The sequence below is a fragment of the Protopterus annectens genome, chromosome 5.part0 (assembly GCF_019279795.1).
Source record: "Protopterus annectens isolate FY-2018-M chromosome 5.part0, PAN1.0, whole genome shotgun sequence".
In the NCBI taxonomy this organism is placed as follows: Eukaryota; Metazoa; Chordata; order Ceratodontiformes; family Protopteridae; genus Protopterus; species Protopterus annectens.
Genome location: NC_056735.1, coordinates 1541914724 through 1541930692, shown reverse-complemented (window position 1 = coordinate 1541930692; position 15969 = coordinate 1541914724).

Genomic DNA, 15969 nt, shown 5'->3' with positions numbered 1-15969 from the left:
ATATGCATGACTGTCGGATGGTGCGGAACACCAATCAAGTTGTTACATCAGATGCATGTGTGCTACCTGTTCTGTGTATGCACACACTACATGCACAGGTGTTTGACAGCATAAATGGCATGTATATAATTCATGATAGTGTGGATTGTGCTCTATATATATATATATATATATATATATATATATATATATATATATATATATATATATATATATATGCCATGCACACAAGGAAAGTAGCCTGCTTTGCCCATACTATTGCATACAGGTATAGGAGTGCCCCTCCTAACACCTCCAGTAGATGTTGGAGTGCCAGGACAGTGTGTGCAGTTACCCACATAGAGTGTGGATGTATCCTAATAGCTGTTAATAGGTTCATAGGTTCATAGGTAGGTACTAGGCTATTGGCCCTAGGGCCTATACAAGCCTAGCCAAAAAAGTACCCTGGCTTTCACCACCCAAGAAAATTATTTTCCTGTGCCCCTGTCAAGCAGAACCACAGAAGTGATCCCCAGGGTGAATTTCCTATTACCCATCCAATCATCAAGTTTTTTTTGAAGAGTGCTAATGAGGTGCTCTGTTTGACATAGATAAGTAGTCTGTTCCAGAGTATGGGAAGTCTCTGGGACAGGAATCTATCCCTCCAGCATGTTCTGCTTATTGTGGTGACAAGGTTTAGGTCCCTAGAGTGTGTAGCTCAGAGGGATTGGGATTTCTTTAAGTGGACCATGTCCAACAGCTCTGGGTTTGACACAGCTTTGTATGTTAGGCAGAGATCACCTCTGAGTAGGCGATATGTGACGGAGTAAAGCTGGAGTTTTTTAACTCGGTCTGCATAAGGTATCTGTTTGAGGCCAGTAATCCTCTTTGTGAGGTATTTTTGTGGCCTTTCCAGTTGTTGTAGATGTCTTGTGAGGTACATACCAAAAGAGGCATTGTACTCTATAATGGGTCTAATGAGTGATGAGTAGAGGGGAACAATGACCTCTTTTTTCTGGATGAGAAACCTTTTGTGATGAGGTGTGCCATGTAGAAGGATTTCCTGACCACTGTGGCGATGTGATTATCAAAGGAGAGACTACTGTCCACCTGTGTCCCAAGGTCTCTTATCACACTTTCGGTGTTAAGTAGACTACCGCCTATGTGGTAGTTCATGGGTACAGAGTTTTTACCAAAGGGGATGACAATGCACTTTTTGGCATTGAGCTTGAGACCATGGCTTTGACACCAGGGATTGTAGGATGTCCACATTGTTAGGAGTTTTGATTTTTCTCCTAGTTTGTAGTCATCTGCGAATTTAGTTAGCCAAAGACCTTCTGTGTTAGCCTGTACTTCAGAGAAGTAGATATCAAACAGGAGAGGACCCAGGACTGAACCCTGTGGTACTCCACTTGTCAGTGGTCTGGAGATCTAGATAGGCTGTGTGAACCACCTTACCCTCATCTATGGCTTTGATGACTACTGCAAAGAAGTCTATCAGGTTTAGGAGACATGATCTGCCTTTTAGAAACAAAAACTTTGTGGGGTCCAGAGTTTGGAGATCTCCAATGTCTTTGTTTATGAGTTCCATGATGATATGTTCCATGGCCTTGCAGACCAGGCTTGTCAGGCTAATGGGACGTTAATTCCCGGGGTCTGTTGTGGCCCCCCCCTTTGTGGAGTGGGATAACTGTCACGGTGTGCCATTCAATGGGCACAAAGCCTGAGGTGAGGCTATGATTGAACATGGTACTTAGGTGGGGTGCCAGTTCATTCTGTAGGGGGTGAGAGGGTGTAAAATTAGCACTAAACCTATCTTCAGACTCATCTCTTATCACTGTAAATCACACATATTATGTCAGAGCCATGGGATTACAGATGGTATTATTCTGATATTGTGCGATTGTGGCTGGTTCTTGTAATGTTTTCCATGAGTCTTTACCTGTGCCCTCCTTGCTGGAGACCTCTGCTTAGAGTGCACTCTTATTCAGGCACATCAGTTTGCCCAGCTTTGCAATATGCACCCTGCACCAATTGTATGTCAGATGCCTGATAAATATCCTCTGTATTATTCATGTAAGCATGCTTATTTACACAGACATCCTCCCCATTGCTATGTTACCTTGTGTGACAGTCATATCAAACACATGTTCACTGTACAGTCTCTACTGTACCATACAAATATGTGATTGGTGTTGCTGCTCCAACCAACTTCCATTGACATGTCTTCCTGTGCTGTACATTAGGTAGTTTCACCTGTTCTCTTTTCCTGTGTTCATTCGTACAATACATTTGTGTGTCCCTATTCAATACACACACTTCCCCTGAGTGCTCATTTTACATGGCAGGTCATGTCCCATTACAGATCATTTACATAGCTTCAGTACACAAGGCCAGGAATGGGATATCACAGTACACTACACTGTAGGTACACTGTCCTGTAATGTGTTTGGACCATATAATTCACATTCATACTTCTCAACTGTCTAGATAGTCCCTGAGTTTTCAGATGTTTTCCTTATCAAATTTGTGGCTTTCTGCCATATTCCTGGCATGATCTCAGGACTGATGCGAGTCAGTATTACATACATTTGAAGTCATATCTTCATCTGTCCTGATGTGTGCAGAATGTTCACTTTTATCTAATATTTTTGATTTTTTCCTCATAGCATATTGTTTTTCTGGCAAATCATTGGCATGTGATTGCTGATTGAAGTTATCAACTGAAGACAGACATTTGAGTTTCAAACTTCATGCTCTTCAGGAAGTTCATGGTACTGTACAACCTATTATTCATTCAACTTTCTAAGTTTGGAAGATCAATATTGAAAAACTGCTCCTAGTTTTAGGCCTTTATCTCCCCATTATCTATGGCTTTGTCCAGATTTCTTGCTCTAAGAGATTGATAGAGTTTCATTCTAACACATTTCTATGTGGACATCTGTGTCACATATGTCCCTACTTCTCATTATTTGTCCCCTTATTATGTTGGCCTTTGTGCAGTGTGTTGCACTAAACAGATTGACAGCTATCTGTGAAGTTCTTGTGTTTGTGCAGTGTGTTGCACTAAACAGATTGACAGCTATCTGTGAAGTTCTTGTGATCACTGTGGCAGTCCACGTGATTCTGCAGGCAGTAGGTACTCTGCTTTACACAGAATTGATATCTGCATTCACTTACATGGTTTCCTGGCTGGCAACATGAAATCTACCTTAGACGTGCCATGCACAATCAATATAAATTGCGAGCTACCACTTGCCACGCACTGCCTCACAAACATGAACAACTTCGTGTAGGATTTGCATGGAGCCTACAAGGAGTTTAATGAATCCCTGGGATTAACGTATATAAATGATTGTTATTTCAGTTCATCCAGACTGGTCATTTGTGAAGTGCAATATTTCTAGCAATTTTGAAGTAAGTTTTATGATGTATGCAACCTTGTACCTAATTTAACATCTCCAGCAGGGCGGGTTATAGTTTGGTATCATTGTAAACAATTTAAGGGGCCTTAGAAAAGATTTATGGAATAAATCAACATGTAGTAAGTGCCACTTACTAAAGAGTAAAGATTTTTGTTGTAATAGCTAGAGTAGAGTTTGAAGATTACTTAACTCAAGATCATTTTATTGATCATGCATTTTATAGTAGATCCCAGCACTGAAAATCAACATTTTCTAGTATTCAGAAAGTCTTTTTAAAATCTGGCATGTTTTAAACAGAGGATTTATATGTAAATGACATTTATTTAGTAAATAGTAACTAATTTGCTGTAGGTAAAGCCAGATTGAACCCAATGCATTATATTTATGCATTTTCTTTCAGTTGACAGAATATGCACACCCTTTATATAGTCACTCTGAAATCTTAAGAGCGCTGTTGGCCCAGTCTTGGTGTCATGCATTATTTGCAAATGAAATAGAGCATGGTTTATAGGCAAATATCCAGTGTTTAGCAATAAAGCAATAGCATAATTTTTGCAGAGGATTTAGATAACAGTAATTGAATGCAGTGCAATAATCATGGCTAGACATAGCATAAATAACTAGTTATCTCATGTTCCTGTAGTAGACAACTGTATTTTTTCTGCTAGTAAATATATCTGAAGATCATGGAAGGTTATTATCTCCTTATAACATGATCTTGTAATTTTGAAAAGGTACTCTGGCTTTTAGTAAATGCTCAATGAGATTAACAAACGTTTTCCTTTCTGAGTCAGGTTAGCCAATAAGACACAATTCCTTCTACAGAGATATACCAGGAGCAATGTCTGGCTAAGTGACTTTGTCCAAATCACACTGTTGAGAAATGGAAGCCGAAGAAATTGGGCTGGTGGGATCAAACCCAGAATTAAAGGATTAATCTTACTTACAGCAGATAGACTAAATCCTCTGTAATAAACTATAAGATGTCATCTGTTAATAATAGGTTAGTTTGTTTCTAGAGAAACAGGTTGCATTACATAAGAAAATGTTGATAAATTATGATTGCATTCATAGCCAACTAGCTACTAGCACTACTTATCCTCAGTTTTGATTAGTATTGACTTTATATTTCAGTTCTTTATTATTTTGTTACTTACTTCACATCTATTCTCTATCTATACCATTTCAAGTCATAATTAATACACTCTCTGAATTTTTTCCAGTCACTCCTTTATATCTTTATCAGCTATCAAACCTTATCTTCTACACCATATGGTTTTAATATACCCATTCAAAGATTATTTGAAGAGTATTATATTCACCACATTAGTACTGTTAATCTTACTCTGTTGTAGTAAATAGAGTTCAAATAAACTTTTTAAGTAGAATTTAGAATATTTTTTTTAATAATATGTGCCATAGACTCCTTTATGTAAAACCCACTGTCACTTTCCATTCATTCAAATCATCACAACATCTGCTGTACAGGTACTCAGTATGTCTGCAACACGTGTTTATGTATTTATTTCTTCATTCATTCATTAATTCATTCATTCATTCGTTCATTTTAATTTTGTTTACTGGGGTTTAGCACAGATCAGAAATTGCCATTTGCAATATATATATATATATATATATATATATATATATATATATATATATATATATATATATAGATAGATAGATATATGAGCAAGGAGATTTATAAGTTAGAGTGGAGTTGAGGAAGTGAATTGCCAAGCAGAGAGTTACAACAAAAGAAAGCTTTGAATTGGAGATGTGTCCTGCTACAATGATGTTAATTGTTTTGGCATGGGGTCTGAATTTAGTATACATAGACTTTTCATATATTTTTGCAGGTAGAGATTGCCAGAGTTTTAGTGTCTCCACAGAGAAGCTGTTTTCATATAGCCTGGTAGTAGGGATGTGGAGAGTTGAACATAGTTGGACTGGCTTCTTAAGCTGGAGGTGGGGTTATAGGCAAGAATAAGAAAAACAGCAAGAGCTGAAGGGGTGTTCTGATGGCATAGTTTATATACTACTGGATCTAATAAAAGGATTTTCCTTCCTATGATGGAGACCTATTTTGTTTTGTCCCAGTGAAGGGAGTTAGTTTTAGAATGGCATATTTCGGAGGAAATTACTTGCAGTAGTGTGGTATTTCTTTTTAAGGCTGTTACAAAAAGTATAAAGCCATATCTGAATTGTAAAATAAGTATTTCTTATCAAATTTCAGTTCTGACCATAGGAAAGTAGAAATAAAAACGTTTTCACACAGAAAATGAGATAATTGAACTGAAGTCTGATATTTTGTGTGTGTGTGTGTGTGTGTGTGTGTGTGTATGTGTGTGTGTGTGTGTGTGTGTGTGTGTGTGTGTGTGTATATATATATATATATATATATATATATATATATATATATATATATATGTATGTATAAGGTAAAGGATTGAGTTAACCAGATGTCAAGGTATAAAAAAGACGAGGTTGAGTCCATACAGTTGTCATACTGGTGTTTGATATACACTTTGCCAGGCGTTTTAATAGCCTTTTGCTGGTTCCAGATAGCTTTGATTTTTCTGTGTGTGTGTGTGTGTGTGTGTGTGTGTGTGTGTGTGTGTGTGTGTGTGTGTGTTTGTGTGTGCATGTCTGTTGAGTTGAAACTGTCTGTTGAATTCTAGGTATCAAGTACTGCATCTGGAAAGGACTGTATTGTTTGCAAAGAAAATAGTTTGAAGGTGGGGCATGTCAGATGGTAGCTTGTTTATAAAGCCTGAGAATAGAATAGGGATAAGGATATAGCCCTGGTGGACATCTTTTTGAAGTCTGGCTTTTTGAGAGAGCACAGTGCCAATTTATACTACATAGGATATTTTTTTCCAGAAAGGCTTGAATCCATTGGGTAGTTTCTTTGCTAATATCAATATCTTTTAGATAAGGATGGAGTGGGCATCCATGTCAAATGCTCAGGTTAAATCTATAAAAAGGGCCCTTGTATGCCAGCCTCTGTCCTTATTAAGTTGTGTCCAGAAGGCAGTTATCATGTTCTTTCCACATAAGAATCCATGCTGTTTGTAGAAGATCAGGGAATATTTTGTAAGTATGTAGTATGTTGATTACAGATTAGTTTCTCTAAGATTTTGCCAAGTGTCAGAAATATAGAGATTGGGCAGGACTGATTAATATTACTAAAAGAATAAATGCAAGGTTAATTTTTGACTGCATTTACAGTGTTAAAGTAAAATTAAAATGTCAATACAATTAAATACAGCAGCTACTTATTGAGATTATTATGGAATGGCAGACCACAAACATCTGCCAATTTGCATATGGTCTTTAAGTTTTTGGTAGCTTTTTGAATGAGCAAGAAATAAAATATAGAAGAAAAAATACAGGCATGATCTGTGATTGAAAGATTCTGTGCAGGCCAAATAATAGCATCCTTTGAAGATGGCATGAATAAGTCATAAAATCCCAAAAGGCCATAGGATGTGGCTGACATTTACTGTCATTAAAAAAATGAAACTCCATTTCTGAGCTGAAGTTCATCAAATTATATGCAGAGTTATTAGGTGAAATTTCTAACTGGTATCATGACTTTATTATAATCTTTTGATGCTACTGTCAACAGTTAAATAAAAAAAAATTCTGAAGGTGTAGCACTGAGTAATCCAAAAATGACAGTTTTACTAGCAGCAAGAATAAGTAGTTATGGTTAACTAGTGTTCTTGCCTAAAATGTCAAATTTCATGAAGTTTTTATAGGTTCCAGTACTCTGGCAGTACACTTTTCAATACATTATGGTATCTTCCCTGGACAATAAAAAATACATTTTCTTGGTGATGGACATATGTTACATCAGCAGAGGCTGTTATTCAACTAGGCAAATAATAGAATTTAAACTGGTGCCTGATCAAGAAAGAAGTGACATCTGCCTTTTCTAGGATAAACCTGGCTGTGACTGGTCTGTGTTTTAGGATAGACCTGTCTGTGACCAGTTTGTATTTTAGGATAAACCTTGTCCGTGACCAGTCTATGTTCTAGAATAAACCTGGCTGTGACTGATCTGTGTTCTGGGATAAACCTGGCTGTGACTGGTCTGTGTTCTAGGATAAACCTGCCTGTGACTGGTCTGTGTTCTAGAATAAACCTCCCTGTGACCGGTCTGTGTTCTAGGATAAATACGCCTGTGACCGGTCTGTGTTCTAGGCTAAACCTGGCTGTGACTGATTTGAGTTCACAACTTAAAGCTAAATCTAATGTAATAAAATGCTGGAGGCTCAGACAGGACAAAATGAAAGAATGCAGGAAGTCAGTAGGTGCTTGCCTTAAGAGGACTGATAGGGCACCAAGTTCAAAGATAACATGGTGATGCTACAAACCATTATTACCTAGGTTTATAGGTGTGTACTAGGCTAATAACCAAAAGTGCCTATTTAATCCTAGCCATGCATATCAAATTTCTGGAAAGTTCTTGTACCCCTGACAAGTGTAAGCAGGGGCTTGGGAGATGAAACATTTACAAGCAGAGGTCTGGGAGATGAACCATTTACAGGTTGCCTGTGCCTATTAGAGGCATACTGTAGATGCCAAGCCAGGGATGATTTTCCTTTTCCTCATCCAGTTGTCCAATTTACACTTGAACTGGGTTAGGGAGGAACTCTGATTCAAATGGATGAGAGCCTGTTCCAGAGATGGGGCAGTCTCTGGGATACATACCTGTCTCTTTAACAGGTGCTTCTCATATCAACGGTAAGGTTTATGTCTTCAGAAGGTGCAATTTTTGTGCTGTTTGTTTTGCTGATATGTAGGAGGTTCATCAGAGTGGGGCCTGACAATGCTCTGTATACCAGGCATAGATGTCCAATCAAAAGCCTGTAGGAGGGAGAATACAAAGATAGGGCCTTGAAGTGGTCTGCATAGGACATTTTATTTATGCCCAGTATTCTTTTAGTGAGGAACCTCTGTGAATGTTCCATTTGTTGAATATGCCTGCTTAGGTACATACCAAAGGGGGCACTGTACTCGATAAGAGGTCTGATGAATGCCAAATATTTTATTTATTTTATTTATTTATTTTACATTTGTTGACCGGGATAAATCCGACTGGATATATGTCCATTTTCAGCGGAGGCCCGGGGAGAAAAGCTCCACATATAGAGTACAATTACATACAAGTTAATACGATACATATTAATACATTATTGTAGTAAGAACAAAGATAGAGAAAAAGAACATGACATATAAGAGATTAATATAAAATTTCTCTGATGTATACTTTAAGAGACAAGACAACAATGTGAAACAGATGGAGACAGACAAAAGTGTAAATATACATATACTAGGAAGTCAAACTTTTCAAAGGAGAGATAAGAGTGATAGGTAGAAGGAAGAATAGAATTAGGGGTGAAGAGAGAAGGTAAGGAGAGATAAACATAAGGAGAAAATTGCTTGAAAGAGGAGAAAATGAAGTAAGCTAATATGAAGAGGTTAATCTGGATATGAGCACTGGCAAAGCCAGTGAGACTGGAAATGGTGGGTTAGACTTTTTTTGAAGTGGGGTAAGGAGGTGATGGTGGTAATACTGGGAGGGAGGGAGTTCCATATCTTACCAATGGAATTGGCAAATAGAGCATCGCCTCCAGAGTTACAGGATTTGACTGATTGAATAAGTGTCCTGCACGAGGACCGAAGGCTATTTAGATTGATGTAAGGTGTGATTAAATTCTCCAGTGCTGGAGACTTATCTGGGTGTTTGAGTATTTTGAATGCCTCAATGAGTTGGTTTTGATGGAGGAGGTTAGGGAATTCTAACCAGCCGAGGTATTTTAGGTTAAGACAATGATGAGTTCTATATGGTTTACCAGTTGCAAATCTTGCTATGTGATTGTAGGAGCATGATAGTTTATTTAGGTCTGATTTATTAAGGTTGGTAAACATTGGAGAGGCGTATAGAAGGGTAGAGAGTAAATGCGAGCGAGCCAGGGTTACTCTTGCAATTGGTGTTAGAAAGGATTTGATTCTATATAGGGACCCCAGTTTCTTGTTAACGGTCTTAATAGTTTGATTAATACAGTGGAACAATGACTTCTTTGGACCTAGATGCCATGCCTTTGTTTTTATGTTGTGCAACATAGAATGATTTCCTCACTACTGTAGACACATGACAGTCAAAGGGTAGATTGCTGTCTATGCATGTCCCCAAGTCCCTGACTACTGGGTCAACTCTAAAGGGAGTGTTGTCAATATGATAGTTACCAGGGGTGAATGACTTCCCAAAAGATACTATTGTACATTTCTTGGCATTTAGTTTTAGCCCATGGCTCTGATACCAATTGTTTGACTGTGACAGACCTTCCTGGAGAAGATTTGTGTCAGTGTGGGATTCAATGACTGCTCATAACTTGCAATCATCTGCAAATTTAGTCAGCCAGAGAACACTGACATTAGCCTTGACCTCAGAGAAGTAAATGCCAAAAAGGAGTGGTCCAAGGACTGATCCCTGAGGGACTCCACTTGTGATTGGCATCTTTTTAGAGGTGTACTCCCTAATTTTAACTTAATAGGTCACGTCTGTGAGCCAGCTAGCTATCCGCTGGGTGATATATGGGTTTATACCTAACCTCTTAAGTTTGTCAACAATGCCATGTGGGGAATTGTGTCAAATTCCTTGGCCAGGTCAAGGTAGGCAGTTTGAACCATTTGCCCTCATCCATTGCTTTGGTAACCTTCTCAAAGAAGTTCACTAGGTTGAGTAGGCATGACCTGCCCTTGATGAAACCAAAATGGGTTTGGTCCAGTGTCTGGAGGTTTACTATATTATTACTGATCATTTGCATGATAATTCTTTCCATGGCTTTGCATATACGATTAATGAGATAATGGGTCTGTAGTTTCCAGGGTCTGTAGATGGCCCACCTTTGTGCAGAGGGATGACTTGCTGTTCTCCATTCATGAGGTGCAATGTCTGATTGAAGACTACAGTTAAATAGCAATTTGAGAGGGCCTGATAGGTTATGTTTCATGCTGTTTAGAAGGCATCCTGGCATATTGTCTGGACCTGTTTCCTAGTGATAGCAGGGAAGTTAATATTTGATGGTATTTCCTGAGGGAAGGTTGAGGGGAAGAGAGGGGTAAAGTTGGAGCCGAATTTGTTTGCCAATAGGTTTGCTATATCTTCTGGTTCAGTATAGCACTTTAAAATATATATATATATATATATATATATATATGTAACATATATATATATATGTATATATATAACAGTATAGCACTGTTAGCACTTTAAAAAAGTTATTTTTTGTTTAATTTAATTGTTAGGCTAACACACTAAAGTGCGCTAGCCGTTTTATAGCATTTACTGTTTGTTACTGTATCTTTTCTCCCTTCTCTGTGAAAAAAAAAAATATATATATCCTTGTTTTCCCGCTTTTCTGAACTAGAATAGTCCAGTCTTCAGATTTTGCTGATCTCTGGGCTTTGTCTTAGTTCCTGTGCTATCCATACCCTTATTTGGATAAGAGGAAGCTTCTTTGTTCACCAGTGGGAGTGGGGAGCACTGAGCAACCTATTTGTCCCTAGAGGATTGGTTCCAGCCCAGCAACTTGTAGTTTATTGGCCATTTTGGGTCAATTCCTGGCTCTTTTCAACCCCCTGCTATAAAGCCCACTTTTGCGCGCTTTTTTACTTGTAATAGACTCAGCACAGCTCCTCGTGGTGTCCTGTAGAGTTCTACAAGCAGCAGAGAGTGAAAGAGTGACTTTCCTGGATTTATAAGTATTTTTTCTGGCTTTCGCTTAAAGTACTGCATCTCGACTGCATTTCGCTTAAAAAACAGCTCTGCATATTGTTTTTACTGTTCTTGTGTTGAATTTATACTGTTAGCACTTTAAAAGTTGTTTTTGTTTAATTTAATTGTTAGGCTAACACACTAAAGTGCGCTAGCCATTTTATAGCATTTACTGTTTGTTACTGTATCTTTTTCTCCCTTCTCTGTGAAAAAGAAAAAAAAATCCTTGTTTTCCCGCTTTTCTGAACTAGAATAGTCCAGTCTTCAGATTTTGCTGATCTCTGGGCTTTGTCTTAGTTCCTGTGCTATCCATACCCTTATTTGGATAAGAGGAAGCTTCTTTGTTCACCAGTGGGAGTGGGGAGCACTGAGCAACCTATTTGTCCCTAAAGGATTGGTTCCAGCCCAGCAACTTGCAGTTTATTGGCCATTTTGGGTCAATTCCTGGCTCTTTTCAACCCCCTGCTATAAAGCCCGCTTTTGCGCGCTTTAGCGCATTTTAGCGCGAAGTTGCTCATAGAGCAGCATCGGGCAGCGCCGGTTAATCAAGTTTAAACTATTTCTGGCTCCATAAAGTCTGCTCTTCAATTTTTCCCTTAGAACTGTTCTACTTGCAATCTATACAGCCTATACTCTATCTGAAAAGCTCAGCACTTGCTCCTAAAGCATTTCTTTATACAAGTAAAGCACTCTTAAACAAAAGAAAGTACTTCATTCACCAAAATTCCCTTGAGTGCCCATTTCCCTATAGGTCCTTTCTGACTCAGTTACACAGCAATCTTTTTCACTATTTCTAGCATGTCGAAGGGTCAGTTGCTAGCGTCCTCTCCTGTTCAGCTGGTGAATCTGGGAATCTTGAGGCAATGTTACAATTGCCTCATGTACACAGACAACCCTCTCCTCCTCCCAACAAATACAAATATGTGCGAGAGATGCAACTATATAGCCAAACTGGAGGCTGAGCTCTCTCAATTCAGTACTGGCAAGACCAGTCAGCAGGAGAAGGTAACCACGCACACCACAAACCCAGTCTCACATAGAAATATCACAACTGCAAACCAAACACATAAACACACAAAAACATACTCGGAGGCGCTGATTAAAAATCTACCAAAACAACAGAGGCCTCCAAAGCAGACACCCTAGCAACCGCCACCTCCAGACATAGCACATGCAACACATAGTTCACAAAGTCAGTGTGCTAAACAGTCACAGCCCTTAAGGCCAAACAACATGCCAGACACACTTGTAATAGGTGACTCCATAGTCAGACACACTGACGTACTGCTCACCAGACTGAACAAGGAGAGGGTCACAGTAAGCTGCCTGTCGGGAGCTAGAATCCACCACATAACACAAGCACTCAGGTCACTCCACAGCAAGTACAAATATGACTCAGTCATTGTACATGCCGGTGTGAACAACCTGAGACGTACCTCCCTGGACTGCATGAAAAGAGACATAGAGGAGCTCTCTGATTATGTAGCCCAGGCCGGTATGACCCTGACCCAGAGCAGCATCTTACCCTCACCAAGAATGATGCCACAGTACAAAGACAAAATGATCAGTTTTAACAATTGGCTTAATTACTGGTGTCATTCTAAGGGGATCCAATGTCTGTGTGCTTGGGATGACATGCTTGACAAGCCACGCTGCTTCGCAAGGGACGGCTTGCACCTGTCACCCCTGGGCTTCCGGATATTGGCCAAGGCTCTTGCCACCCCCATAGTGCCTTTTTCAGGCAAGGTTCAAAGGATAAACCTACCTCCCTAGAAAACACAAGTGGAAAAAAACTAAGGGTAATGCTGCTCAATGCCAGAAGTCTAAACCTCAAGATGCACGCCCTCGAAGCCCTCCTCAGTATGGAGAACATCGATGTCTGTGCAGTGACTGAAACCTGGTTCAAGGCTCCTGAGAGCACCCCAGGACTATCAGGTTTTACCTCATATCATGCTTTCCGGCCCCAAAACTTGGACCGAACCACAAAAGGAGGGGGAGTATCCATATTCATCAAAGATACCCACACCTCCAGGTTAGTGGCAATGCACGAAGCATCGGAGACCATCCAGGTGCAACTAACCATAGGCAAAACAGCCTTACAGTTTGTAGCATGCTACAGACCACTCTCTCAAACTCAGGAACCCCACACAGCCTTCCTGAAGACACTGGCGAGTATGAATGTCTCTCCAAATACCATCATATTGGGAGACTTCAACTACCCAAACATAGACTGGGAACATTACTCAAGCCCCAACACCTTAGCCCAAAGGTTCCTAGAATTCATAAACTCAAATGCAATGGAACAACTGGTCACCATTCCCACAAGAGGAGACAATATACTAGACCTGATCATCACAAACATGGGGACAAAATGCTCCACACCGGTAGTATATCCCTCTTTGGTAAGATCAGACCATAAATTAATCTCACTGGAAATCCACATCCCGCCCCCACCCCCACCCCCTGCACAAAAGACCACAGTGAAGAACTTCTCAAAAGCCAACTTCACACTTCTTAAGACTGAAGTGGTATCCTTCAAGGCCCCTGGGCCAGTGGAAACCACAACCCACACTGCTGAATCCTTTGCAAATGCCTTCTATGGGCACCTTCATGAATGCATGGATCATGCAATCCCAAATAAAACCAAGACCCATTCCCCCAAAGGCAGGCGCCCGGTCTGGTTGACCCCAGCCATAAACAAACTCTGCAACAGGAGGAGGAAGCTACTACATGACAGAGCAAAATCCCTAATAGGGAAGGCATCTCTGATCAGTACTAGCAAAAAACTACGATCACTCATAAAATCATCCAAGGCCAACTTTGAGAGAAAAATCGCAAAAGACACAAAAGACAATCACAAGGCCTTCTTTAGCTATGTTAGAAACCTGGGTGGAAACTCCCAGATATGCTCAGAGTTAGTCCAAAATGACACAAAATACACTGAACCCACTGACATTGCCAACATTCTGGCAGACAGGTTCAGTGCAAATTTCTCCTCCCCCTCCCCCCAAAAGGAGAAATAACTATCCCAGCAGAGTGTAGCCTCCCTAGCATCTCAAATGCCCAGGTGAGAGCCGCCCTCTCTAAAGCTAAAAACACAGCATCAATGGGACCGGTCGGTGTCCCGGGCTGTGTGCTACATGAACTCCAAGAGGAACTAAACCCACACATAAGGCTGCTGTTTAATCTTAGCCTTACTACAGGATACGTACCCAAAGAGTGGCGTACGGCGACAGTGGTACCACTTCACAAAGGCGGTGCTTCTACGGACCCTGAAAATTACCGCCCCATAAGCTTTACGAGCCTGGTCTGCAAAGCTATGGAGAGGATCATTATGGAACTCATAAACAAAGACATTGGGGACCTACAGACATTGGATCCTACCCAATTTGGCTTTGTCAAAGGCAGATCCTGCCTTTTGAACTTGATCGACTTTTTCGAAACAGTCACTAAGGCCATTGATGAGGGTAAGGCAGTTCACACAGCCTACCTTGACCTTGCAAAAGCCTTTGACACAATACCCCACTCGGGCATCATAGACAAACTCACCAGCTTAAATGTAAACCCATATGTCACAAGATGGGTTGCAAACTGGCTCAAGGACAGAACCCACAGGGTCAGAGTTGCTGGAGCTATGTCAGATTCTAAGCCAGTCACAAGCGGTGTCCCACAGGGCTCAGTCCTGGGACCCCTCTTGTTCGGCATTTATTTTTCCGAGGTACAGGCAAACATAGGAGGATTGTGGCTGACAAAGTTCGCAGATGACTGCAAACTGGGGGCCATAATTGATACTCCAGCGGACACAAACATCCTTCAGAGAGGCCTCATAGAAATGGATAATTGGTGCCAGAGCCATGGCCTTAAGCTGAACACCAAAAAATGTATAGTCATACCCTTTGGGAAAAACAAGGTACCCACAAATTACCACATAGGTGGAAATTCATTAAGTACGGAAGAGGTAATCAGAGATCTTGGGACCCAGGTTGACAGTAACCTCTCATTTGACACTCACATTGCCAAAGTGGTTAGGAAGACCTTCTATATTGCCCACCTTATCATGAAGGGTTTCACATCTAGATCAAAAGAGGTCATTGTGCCCCTGTACTCTTCTCTTATCAGGCCAATGATTGAGTACAATGCCCCATTTGTGATGTATCTTACCCGACACCTGCAGCAGTTGGAAAGACCCCAGAAGTTCCTCACCAAGAGAATAAAGGGTCTTAGACATATGTCATATGCTGCCCGACTGAAAAAACTCCAGCTCTATTCAGTCACATACCGCCTACTCAGAGGTGATCTGTGCCTGACGTACAAGGCCATGTCCAATCTGGAATTAATGGACATGCTCCACCTCAGTAAATCCAAATCCACCAGAGCCACGAGACTTAAACCTCAACACAGAAATAAATAGGACATGCTGGAGGGACAGATTCATAACCCAGAGGCTCCCTACACTCTGGAACAGAATCCCAATCCATGTTAGGCAGAGCCCCTCACTAACTCTATTCAAGAGAAATCTTGACGAGTGGATGGGAGATCATAGGTTTACTCTGGGGGTCATCTCTGTGTCACTACTAGACAGAGGCACAGTAAACTAAACCCTAAAAGGGCGTAGTATTCTCATCTAAGGGGTGGTGAAAGCCACACACACTCTGGCTAGGCTTATAAATGCCCCAGGGCAGATAGCCTAGTACGAACCTATGAACCTATGAACCTATAGATGGCTCCATTTACAATGAGCTCTACACGCAACTGTATATTGCATTTGAGGATTCG